Raw genomic sequence first — 10,979 nt, 5'->3', positions numbered from 1 at the left:
TTCCGAAATTCAGCCTTGATGCAGAATTACAGCCACTGTGAGCCAGTCCCACAATGAGATTTGCCCAGGACGTGCCGCTTCAGTGTACAACACCATTCAACACCATGCACAATGTTTGACATAACAGGAAGTCTTGTCTGCGTTTTTCCATAATAAAAATATTCCCCTTGTTTTAAATGGATGGATACAACCCAGCAAACGCATAATCAGTAGATCAGGGATATGATGCGAAATATAAAATTAGAAAAGATGAGACCTCCGAGAGGTTCTAGTCATAAATTCAATATAATATTGGGCCCTTTTTATACGACATGTAAATGGTGCCGGGTCCAGATCTCTATCAAGGGGCAGTCATGGCCTAGAGGTTGCCGGTTCGAACCCCGATCCGTCAAGGTTCCACTGAGCAAAGTACCGTCCCCAAACACTGCTCCCCGGGTTACTGTCCTGGCTGCCCACTGCTCACTAAGGGTGATGGTTAAAAGCAGAGGACACATTTCGCTGTGTGCACGTGTGCTGTGTTGCAATGACAATCACTTCAAATCTATTCCTCATTGGATGAATTGCCTATACATCTGTTCTATTTATGCCAAACTGTTTTTTCAAAAAAATTATTTATTTAGTTATTTCCCACTTTTTTCTTGTATTGGTCTTGTTTGTCATGTTTTGTATGTGTTAGATTGGCTAAAGGTTGATATTGCTAATATTAAGGTTAACATTGTGGGTTAACTATGTTCATACTGTTTCTTATCTTCATTGTATCAAAAAATGCCTAAAAATAAAGAGTGGAGAAAAAAAATCACCTGAGCTGCTTCTCTCTGAACGGCAAAGCAGAATGGCCAAAGCCTCCTCCTGATCCAGCATCTTCTGCTGTAGTTCTCCACAAGACTTAGTTCATCTCATCATCCTACAGAAAAACAGGAAATTAAAAAAATAGTGATAAACACATACAGTCAGGGTCAGTCTATAATTTCATTGGTAGATGCATTTAACAGTAAATGTATTTAAATACATTTCAAAATAGTTCCTGAATAAAATAAGTATTTGATCCCCTATCAATTAGTAAGATTTCTGGCTGTATTTCTGTATTTTATACAGGTAAGGAGCAAATTGTCAGTGATACTTTAGTCTGGCTACTGTATGTTTTTTTGCTCTAACCGGCACCTCCTGCTCGTTCCTACAGGGGTTGCAGGGAAGGATTCTCCTGCTGCTTCTCCTGCTCCAGGTTTCCTTACTTTGCTCCACATAGTGGCAGAGAGAAGGGAAAGAGTGCTGCATGATGGGAACAGACAGGAGTGGGTCCAAGATTCGGACCAGTAAACCTCTTTCCTGATCTCTCGCTGCTTCCTGTACTCTCTCTCCGTGCCGATGTCTCTCTCCACCAACGTCCCAAGTCGCAAAAGATTTTGGGGCATAATCATTTAAAAACTGCATTTTGTATTCATTCAGGTTATCAGTAAAATTTGTTTGACGATGTGAAACATGCAAGTGTGTCAACAAATGAGGAAATACTTTTTCAGAGCACTGAACCAACAGGATGGTTCCCGGCTGATGACCTGTTCCAACCAACAAGAAAGATAGGACATCAACATTGATGTATTATGCCAAAAAGTGTATTACACTGTAATAAAGTAAACATCAGCAGTTTGTAAGCGCTTCCATGACTCCAGCAGAGCATCAGGAGTTGGTCTGTAGTCGACCGTATATGGTCCACCATGTTGTCCCTTCACAGCATTGTCTTCTAACATCGTGGGAAACGTCTCTGGATTCTGGATTTTTGTTTGTTCAATTTATCGTTATTGTAAAAAGTTATGTGGGTTCTAAGACATTGGTCACCCCCCCGAAAATTGTTTGGATGCAGCCGTGCCCTTGGGTTAGTGGGTTGGAGACCCGGTTTAGTTCTCTTGGACACATGGCGTTAGTTGTGAGAGAGATAGGTGCAGAAAGACGCGATGTGTGACGCGACCTTGCTTTTTGTACAGAATACACTTTGCACAGAAAATCTCTTGGGTGTCAGATCATCATTTGTGGTTCAAGAAACGAAATCAAAAAGTTACACAACGCAGAAGAAGAACCGCTACACTATGATGACTTTCACCTTGATATTTTAGCGCGAATTGCACTGTAGGGGGCGAGAACAAGTCTTCAAACTGTGAAATTACCACATCAAACGTGACGTGGTATCATGGATGCAGCTATTTAACTGAATAAACATTTGGTAAACACAAGTACATCTTATTGAACATAATTTGTTTTCATCACCAATTATCATAGTAGAACAGCTTTCTCAAGCAGTTTGTGATGCATTTTGGAAACAGGAGATGAGCCCCTGGTCTGATGCGCCACCTGGCTTGAGAAACCCGCTCTCAAAGACTTTTAGTCATTATTTGGGTAGCACACATATTCAGAATGCCTTCGAATCCAAATGAGCCATTTTAATCTAGATTAATCTAGATTAATTCCAAGATTACAGTGAGATTAATGTAGATTAAAAAAATAATCTATGACCACCTTTTAATTTAAACATATTCTTTATCTTGCCGTAAATCCAGCGATTATGCTAAAAACAGAGCAAGGTCCTTCTAGCTAATTCTTCTGAATCTAGAAAGCGAGCGAACTTACTGAGAGAATGCATATTTACTGTCTTCTGTTGAATTAGCAACATCCGTAGCCTCTCTGTTCAATTAGACATCCAATATTTATCCAATATTTATGGAACTTGAGCATTAAAACAATGATTTTCACGAAGCGCAGATGCTGGAAGAGCGAGTGAACGACGTTAAAAAGACCAAAACACAAGCACTTGTTCCTGCTGCTGCAAGTGCTGAAGTTCCTGTGCGTCCAGAGACATGACCGTCAAATACCAGCAGGTGGCGCCCGAGGCACCATTTTCACTCCCTGACGACCTAGAAAATGATGGAACTTTTTTTGCCTTTACGTAAAAAACCTACAGCAATCTGCAAAATGAGGTCAAAAGCCAAGAAACAAAAATACAGGCGCCACTGCATTTTCACTGGTTTATCTGTACAAGGAAACCATAGTGGCACCATGTGGTTTCCTTGAAACGATGAATAAACAAAGGGTGCACAGAAACAATGGTCATTAAAATATGGAGCTTTCATTAATAGAGGAACTAAAATCTAAAAAAAATGTCAAACTTAATTTAATTTTTAATTAGAAAAAGAGGGACCATGACGTCATAATTATCATTTGAAAGTTAAAAATATAACATATGTACAACATGCCGCCTAACGGTTCCTGGAGTGGCTCAGCTGGAAACATTCTTTAGAAATTTGGGTTAATATTGACGTTACTGCAGATTTGATGGCTGCACATCCAGAATGCAATTTTTTTTTTACTTCTCCAGCACTTTCAGCACAAATCCAGACCCTCCTGCTGACAGACAAACTACTGCAGATTACAGTGGGACCCAAGCCTGGTGACCTGTACTGCATGACAAAGGAAATTCTTCTGATTGTGAATTTGAGACAGTTGTGTCCTAAAGGCTTTACATCTTCTAAAAAACATTTCTTACACCACAGAAATGTCAGCACACTAAAATCTTTAAAAGTCAGGGATTTTAGAAAAGTGACAAGATTCATCATATTGTACAATATGAACACTTCTATTTTTGATACCACAGCTAGGAGATAATTGTTACCAAGGTCCTTATGCTTTAGACAACGTACCTTGTATCTAGAATAAATCAACATATTTTAATGTGTTGATCTCTTTATAGACACTTTCATTTTTATTATGTAAATGCATTTAAAAATTATTATTAACAATATAATACACTATTGAGCAAAAGGAAATGTCATTTGTGGAAAAATAAAACTAAGAGGGTAAACTCCAAGCACAAAATTTGGGCAGAGATATTTCAGCACAGAGGAAGTGAAGAACAAATTGTCTCATCAGCTGTTGGGAGACCATTTTTAATGTCAATTACCAATCATCAAGGAAGGCAATGAGCTTCCAGGGACTTGTTTCTTCTTACTGTTAAATGGGAATCAGAGAAAGAGAAAGATCTTCTTGCAGATCCAAGACTCTGTGGTCTTCTGATGTTTTCTGCCCATACAAGAACACGTTCCTCCTTTCCTGGTTGGGGTGGAGGTGCTACACCTGAGAAATTGGACCTTTTTTAAAAAGCCATGCTCAGCTGCATAACACAAGCCTGGCACAAGGATATAATTTATAGAAACTCAGAATACTAACCTGGTCCTGAATCTCTTCATCTTCATCTCAGCCATCTTTTGCCTTCTCATTCATCTTCTCATTCAGCAGACAGAAGGTTCATCAGCTCACAAGCACAAAATACCCAGAATGTGTGATTGTACAAGAGAAAAGAACTGGGTTTTACTGACCTCACTGATGGTTGCAGTACTGGCTTTGAATGGGCGGGCGTATGGGTGCTGTGCTGTTGAACCTCCAGCCGCTGCCTTTGTTTTGCTGCTTCTTCCCTCTCCTGTCGGAGTCTCTCCTCCAGATCCGGTGGACTCGCTCTGCCCTCTCATCTCCTACTCTTCCTGGACCCCCTGCACTCGACCTGTAAGCACATCACAACACTCTCTTCTTCTCTAGCCAAGAGACAAAGAATTTGAGAATTTGATATTTTTTTTGATATTGTAATTAATTAGTCAGATAATAATATTTGTGTGTGTGTGTTTGTCATTGCGCCTGCGGCAGCAGTAACTGCACTGTATTGCAGAGCTGGAGATTCCTGCAATGTGCTCCAGTCCCTGCAGGCTCTGAAGGCTGATCGCTTAGAAAAAGCAGCATGAAGCTCAGGCCCAACAGAAGGTCCAGCTTTCATCACAGGAAGCACCCAGAGTGAGTACAGCCTCTTATACTGTATAATCAACAGGCAAATAAACAAACTGGGGCATCTGTCATTGTCAGCATCACCAGAGAAATAAAAACTGGACGTTGAAAATGGAGTGAAGTAAGGTCCTCTGGTAGATAAATACAGATCCACTTTACCCCTCCCCTGTCCTCAAGTAAAAGGGACATGGGACACACTAACTGTTACACACTAACACTAACTTTCGTTCATGAAAAGTGTCACAGTAGGACCCTGGGGTGGCCTTGTTGACCACAGAGGGAGAAGGAGAGAGATGTTTTATGGAATGTGGTTAAAAAAATGAAAAAAATGCAGTGGAATGCTGGAGGGGAGGCTTCACTACAAAAAGTAATATCAATACTTTTAGCTTTCCTTGGGGGATATGAATGGAAATGGATGTGTAATGATGAGTTTTATATGAAAACTGATGTCATCATACTTGTGTAAGAGAACTAAGTACAGGCACATTTCATAATAACAAGCAGAGGACACATTTCATTGTGTGCACCATGTGCTGTGCTGCAGGGTATCACAATGACGATCACTTCACTTTCACTAAAGTAAATGGTTCATAAACTCAGACATCTCCAGTCCAGATTGTGGATGAAAATTAAGATCCCCTTCAAGTTATCAATAGTCACAAAGCAACATATATGCAGTATGATTTCTACACTTGCTGTAATGGTGCAGAATAATAAAAATAATTCAACCATTCTATAAAAGTCTGAAATGTTTAGTTCTGTGAAAAAAAGCCTTGAATGTAAATACCTTGAACCTGAATGTAAACTGTGCAAGATGTGCAGACACCTTTTACAGCATTTATCTTATACAAATTTATATGTGTTCTAAAACAGCAGAATTTAATTATGAAGATAGGAGTGTTCCCTGAGGGGAGAGTAACAGGACAAGGTTGTCAGGATTGCCTGCAGCTGGGCTCCACACCTGACTCAAATCCTGATGCCCCATAAATGCCGGAAGTTTCCGCCCCTTCTGGGTCTCTGGCATTTTCGTGAACTCTCTGCACGAACTTGACCTGGTTTAGTTTTATGTGTTTTGAGTTCTGGCAATCGCCACACGCCTACGGGTTAGTTTCAGTTCTTTATTTAAGTTAAATCGTTTTCGGCCACCGCGCCATTGTTTATTTGTATTTCTTTATTGTTTGTTATAATAAAACCCCCTTCCCAGTATGTCAAACCTCTGCGCTTCCTTCCCCCGTAAGTCCGTAGTCGTGACAAAGGTTTTCACCACGTAGGATAATGATGGTCACCATCATCTTTGCAAACGGCCTTATGCTAGATAAATTGTTTGTGCTTAAAACCTTAAAAACCATCAACAAAATTTAAAATATTACAGTACCGGCAACCAGTGTTGTGAAGCCAGAACTGGTGTTATGTTCACTCTTTTTAGTACCAGTCAGCAGGCGTGCTGCTGAATTTTGAACCAACTGTAGCCATGATGTCTGTGGGAGACCAAACCAGAGAGCAAGTCGTGATGTTATAAAAGCATGTATGGCATCCGAAAAAAAGAGCTCATTAAAAAGAGCTTAACTTTGGACAAAAGTCTTTATTGACAAAAGCTTGTTTGTTGATAAAAGCTTGTCCATTTTAAAATTGCCATCCATGATTATCCCCATGGTCTATACTGAGGGCTTAAGGAAAGTGAAGTGAAGTGATTGTCATTGTGATACACTGCAGCACAGCACATGGTACTCACAACAAAATGTGTCCTCTGCTTTTAACCATCACCCTTGGTGAGCAATAGGCAACCATGAAAGGCGCCTGGGGAGCAGTGTGTGGGGACGATGCGTTGCTCAGTGGCACCTTGGTGGATCGGTATTAGATCCGGTGTCATGACTACGGACTTACGGGGGAAGGAAGCGCAGAGGTCTGACATGTTGGAAAGGGGTTTTATTCATAAACAAACAATAAACTCAAAGAAACACAAATAAACAATGGCGCGGTGGCCGAAAACAATTTAACTTAAATAAAGAACATAAACTAACCCATAGGCGTGTGGCGATTGCCAGAACTCAAAAACATAAAGACATTCACTCACTGAAGTCAAGTTCATGTCTGAGTTCACGAAAATGCCGGAGACCTAGAAGGGGCGGAAACTTCCGGCATTTATGGGGCGTCAAGATTGGAGTCAGGTGTGGAGCCCAGCTGCAGGCAATCCTGACATCCGGCAACCTTCTGATTACGGGGGCAATCTCCTTAACCGCTAGGCCACCAGCCACCACTACCCCTGTAATTGTAAAATTCTAAGGTCCTATTAAGTAATGGAGTTAAAGTCAAAAGTCCCAACTGTTCTACTTGAATAAAGTACATATACCTAAAAAGTGTATTTATTACAAGAACAATGTATTACTGTACCTGCAACCTTGGTAGCTGTTTCCACTGTCAGATCAGTTGTTATTGTTACTAAACCAGATTACATCCTGCACATAATAAAAAAAACCATCATGCTGCAGGCACATTAATGCGTTTGTACAATATTTGAATACACCCATGACTAATTATAACATATTAAGTACAACGTCAGTATAAGTCTGCTGGAGGGTGGTTTTCTTTTAGATCATTTTTTTTCATTTATATGTTTACTTGCTTTAGCACCGCCCCTTGATCCTTGCCTCAGTGGTTTTCACCACTGCAAAGAAATGTTTATACAGCTTAATATTGATTAGGGCTGCAACTACCGATTATTTTAATAATTTTTTTGATTAATCATAGAATCGGATAAAAAAAAAAAAAAACAAGAAAAGCATTAATTTCCAACCCTTTATTCAAAAACAGAACCAAAATCTTTAGAAAGTGCACAAACATGTTGCTCCTTGAGCTGTTATAATAAAAATAAAATAAAAATGGACTAACACAAAAAACATACACATGTATGCTTTACATCTGCCAAATATACTTTTTTTTTTTTTAATAAAGTGCCACCTGAGCTGCCAGAACGATAAATAATTTATAAAAAAATAAAGAACAATACAAATCAGAAAATTTAACAGGATTTGTTTGAATGTCAGAACTTGTTCTCTACACTACACTGCAGATGCACACACTCGCAGACGCACACACTCACAAACTCTCACACTGACACACACACACACACACTGCAAAAAATGCTTTTCTAACTTAGTAGTTTTGTCCTGATTTCAGTCCAAATCTCTAACAAAAATCTTAAATCAATATACATTTACTAGACACATGAAATAGCATAAGAAATGATGTCTTGTTTTCTGATAAAACATCTCAAAATTAAGTTATTGTTTGTTTAAAACAAGCAAAATTATCTGCCAATGGGGTAAGAAAACTAATCTTAATGAGATATAATCTCAAACAGACGTTTTAAGCATCACTTAATTTTCTCATGCCTTTTTTCTTGTCTAGTAATCTTGATTTAAGATTTTTTAGATATTTCAAATTCAAATTCAAATTTTATTTGTCACATACACAAATTTGGACTGGAAACGAGACAAAATTACTAGGTAAGAAAAGCTTTTTTTGCAGTGTAGCTATACATGACAACAGATAGAAAAATGAATGGTCCAAAAAAGGCTAGTGAATAAAAACATGTCTTTAGTCTTTTAATGCAAAGTAACTATAGCACCCCTGCTTTACTACTGTTATTAACGAGCTAACGCTAACTTGTCATGCCTGTCAAGCTGAATGACGGGTAAACATTTACATTCACAGCATTTATCAGACGCCCTTATCCAGAGCGACTTACAATCAGTAATTACAGGGACAGTCCCCCTGGAGCAACTTAGGGTTAAGTGTCTTGCTCAGGGAGACAATAGACGAGTCGTCCATGCGGAGACGCAGAGAACAGACCGAACGCTGTTTCATTCCCCCTCCACACCTGTAGGTGGCGCTGTAAGTCCCCGTCTAGTTCTTCTCCGCGGCGATTTAAACACCAGCACCAGGGACATTACGTTCCTTACTTAAAAACGGAACAAAAGTAGGATTATGTACTGACTTACCCTGCTGCTGAACTCCCTTCCTCCTCAAACACTCCAACATGTTTGCGTTTCAGGTGCAGGATCATTGCCGTGGTGCTCCCGTGCCGTGCCATGTCGCTTTTGCATATTTTCGTGCAGATTTCTCTGCCTCCGCCATGTATCTGTCCTCTACCTCTGCTTGTTTTTTTTTTGCTCCGCGCTGTCTATGAGACGCCAAACTCTGCTAGCATCTGTGCGCGAGAGAGACCGAGTGTGTTCACTCCGCTCCGCGCTCAAATAGTTTTTTTCTACATAATCAAACGACTCTGCGTCGCGCGACATAACGAATCGATTAGGAAATTCGTTGCCAACTCTTTTAGTAATCGATTTTTATCTATTCAGTCGATTCGTTGTTGCAGCCCTAATATTGATCAGGTCCAACTTTTGTGACTAAACAGGCCTGACCTGTCCAGGCTTGAACTGAAGCTCTGCTGTAAGTGCTGCATGCTGCCTCCATGAATGCAGGGCCCAGGGTTTCCTAGCAGAATTTCCCAAAGCATCACTCTGCTTCTGTACAGCTTCCATAATTGCCCCAGAGGTGACAGACAAATTCTGAAGTTGAAGTTGAGCTTTATTCTCATTTCAGCTGTATACAGTACATTGTGAAACGAAATATCGTTTCTCCGGAACCTGGTGCTACATGTAACATTTGAATGACTAGACAAAGTTGCATACTGACATAAAGTGCACGTGTGTGACACAGACAAACTGGGCTAACCAGAAGTAAATTATTGGTTTAATTACTTTGATTAATATGAATTAATCAGAGGGGGCTGGAGAGTGGAGAGTCTGAATGCTACAGCTTGTCCAGAAGCTGGATGGTCCCAGGGAAGGAAGGTCCCCATGACACCTCAGCTGAGCTCGCCATCCTCAGTCATTTCTTTGGTCCTCCTGTAGAAGGTTCTGAGAAAGGGGTGTGGGAATCTTCTCTCCTCTACAGAAACTGAAGTAAAAGGAACAGTTTGTGTATCAATCTGTGGCTGTGCCATGATGCTGGGTCATCAGTGTAAAGATCTCTGTTACTTCTATCGCAAACTGCAGTAATAATGAATGAATGGTGGAGCTTTTAGTGTGTGTGTGTATGCATGCTTTTTGATTTAAAGTGTGTGTGAGTGTGTGTTTGTGAAATAAAGAATTACTCATGCTTTGTTCTCTAGCAGCTTCAGAGAGAGACCAGGTGATTTCTGCACAGGACCTAAAGATGATTGATCCTGTGGGGTGGCGTGCAGACATCATCAGGCGATGAGTTCTGTGGTGTCCTGGTGGTAAGGAAGATGACTGACCTAAGATGGCGTATCTGTTGTAACAACTATCATTAACATATGATGAGTTGTGCATTCATTTGGTTTGTAAATTTTAGATGGATTTAGAATGAATGCAGGCGAATACTTAACCATTTTTACAAATGTATATATTTGAACCTAATTTTCAGTGTAAAGTCCACCGAAACAGATGATAATAAATCATAGGTTGCATCAATCTAATCAGCAGCTACACTCCAAAACTCCTTGAGTTTTCATAGTTCAAGTCTGCTCAAACAATAAATAACGAATAGTTCTTTGATCTTGAATTCCTTGACCTTGTAATATACAACATAGCAACATGTGTTTATATGTTGCTAACACAGTAACATATGAACTCCCACACCTTACCCCAGCAACCCAAATACAAAATTGTCCCAAATCCCTCCCCCTTTAACAAAAACCAATCACCTGAAAGTGAAGTCATTGTGATACACTGCAGCACAGCAGACGTGCATGCAATAAAATGTGTCCTGTGTTTTTTGCATCCTGATTACTTGCATAATAAATGTCCCAATTATTAGCCTAACAGGCAACGGCTTGGTGAGCGCAGCAGCGTAACAGTAGTTAAGATGTTTATGAGAGTAATGCAGTAGGAAGATACATGTAGAAAAGAAGTCATGTTTTTTTTTTTTTATCAGAGATGATTAACACCCACTGATTGTTGCCTTTTCCTGTTCTGCAGTAGTTGTTCTGTCTGACCTATTCAGACACCAGGCTGTCTGTGACATGAGTGAGCGAGGAAACTTTCATTTAAACTCAGCAGAAACCCAGTTACTACCACAACACATTGCAGGATTTGTGTTATATTTATGAATTTTGTCCCAATTCATTTTACGAA

The sequence above is a fragment of the Denticeps clupeoides genome, chromosome 12, assembly GCF_900700375.1.
Source record: "Denticeps clupeoides chromosome 12, fDenClu1.1, whole genome shotgun sequence".
Lineage (NCBI taxonomy): Eukaryota > Metazoa > Chordata > Actinopteri > Clupeiformes > Denticipitidae > Denticeps > Denticeps clupeoides.
Note: the sequence above shows the minus strand (reverse complement) of the source record.